The sequence below is a fragment of the Pocillopora verrucosa genome, chromosome 2 (assembly GCF_036669915.1).
Source record: "Pocillopora verrucosa isolate sample1 chromosome 2, ASM3666991v2, whole genome shotgun sequence".
NCBI classification, from domain to species: Eukaryota; Metazoa; Cnidaria; class Anthozoa; order Scleractinia; family Pocilloporidae; genus Pocillopora; species Pocillopora verrucosa.
In genome coordinates this window covers 12,342,046-12,343,618 of record NC_089313.1, presented here as the reverse complement: position 1 = coordinate 12,343,618, position 1,573 = coordinate 12,342,046, and the positions used below count along the sequence as shown (strand labels likewise).

At 40.8% G+C, this 1,573-nt stretch overlaps 1 non-coding gene across 1 annotated transcript; it reads left to right on the top strand.

The window, feature by feature from the left end:
• The first annotated feature begins 494 nt into the window (after positions 1-494).
• On the top strand, positions 495-567 carry Trnar-ucg (transfer RNA arginine (anticodon UCG)). Its single transcript has one exon. It is a non-coding gene; the product is annotated as a tRNA-Arg (tRNA).
• The last annotated feature ends 1,006 nt before the right edge of the window (positions 568-1,573 follow it).

Below are 1,573 nucleotides of genomic sequence, written 5' to 3'. Positions count from 1 at the left end.
CAGATGGGTGATGTAACCCGCCTAGTCTTTGTAGAAAAATGGCCCGCGTTTACATACAATCTCACAGCCCCGGGTTGCCGGGGTGAAGTTTCTCGAGGTTGTAGTCGCGCTTGCATTTAGTGAGTTAAGATGTCACTTAATGGCGACGTGAGGTAAAACGGTACCGTTTATTTTTAAACGTTTATCAATTTTCATTTATTTTCCTCTAAGGTTTTCCCCAAAAGTCGACATGTTAACCGTTTCTGACGGTACGACGTCTTCACTTTGGCATAACAAAATCATTCAGCACTGTCAGGGCTAATAAATTAGAAGATTCTATTTGACTGAGAGCTAAAATAGGATTATGGTTTAGTCTTCCTCTTCGACATAGGTGAATTGTTCTGAAGGTGAATTGAATATTTCTTCGGAGCGATTAAGCCTCCTCTACACCTGCAGGAGAATTTCCGCTTTCTTCAGTATGGTTCTATGCTTTGACACTCATCTGTCTCAAGAAAGGCCCCGTGGCCCAATGGATAAGGCATCTGACTTCGAATCAGGAGATTCCAGGTTCGAGTCCTGGCGGGGTCGTTGTTGTTTTGGTGAAATAATCTTTGTATCTTCTGAATTTCTTTCATCCTTTTAATCGCTTTCATGAAGTTATTAGTCTGGATAAGAAATTAAGTTATGTTTGGTAGAAGAACATCGCCACACGTGCTTTTCAAACAAGTTATTTGTTTTTGCATTAACATGGAGGTTAGGGACCCCAGATAGGTGATGTAACCCGCCTAGCCGTGGTAAAAAAATGGCCCGCGTTTACATACAATGTCACAACCCCGGGTTGCCGGGGTGAAGTTTCTCGAGGTTGTAGTCGCGCTTGCATTTAGTGAGTTAAGATGTCACTTAACGGCGACGTGAGGTAAAACGGTGCCGTTTATTTTTAAACGTCCTATTTTCATCCTTATTATGTTATTTCATCCTTGTGCAAAGAATCGAGAGAAAATCTGGTAGAAAAAAAAGAGAGAAACGACTAGAACGAAAAATATAAATATTTTATTTCTCAGGTCTTGTATACATTACAACAGCAAAAGCAAGAGCAATAAGAATTTATTGAATGAGTTCTTTGTTGATTGGGATAGATTTCATTTACGAGCATAATTCACGGCTTCTTCAATGCTTAGAGCATTCTCCCATTCAGAAAGGTCCCGAGGCCCAACGGATAAGGCATCTGACTACGAATCAGGGGATTCCAGGTTCGAATCCTGGCGGGGTCGCTGTTATTTTGATTCTTTTATCATTTTAATTGCCTTTCACCAGATACCACAGGTGAGGCATAGTTAAGTTTGCTGGAGTAGAATTGCTGCATTTGCTTTAAAAAAGAATTGAACGTTTATCTAATATTCTCCGGCTTCTATAATACAAGTCATCCTTTCGTGAAATGCAACCCCTCCTGGTGGAGTTATGATGCTTGTCAGATTTGCTTGTTTTCCTAGGCTTCATTTCGGACTCTGGGGAAAAGTTTGACCCGGTATTTCAAACAGCTGGAGCGATTAAGATTTTTGGTTCAAATCTCATGTTTCTGAGAAAGCTGACAGGA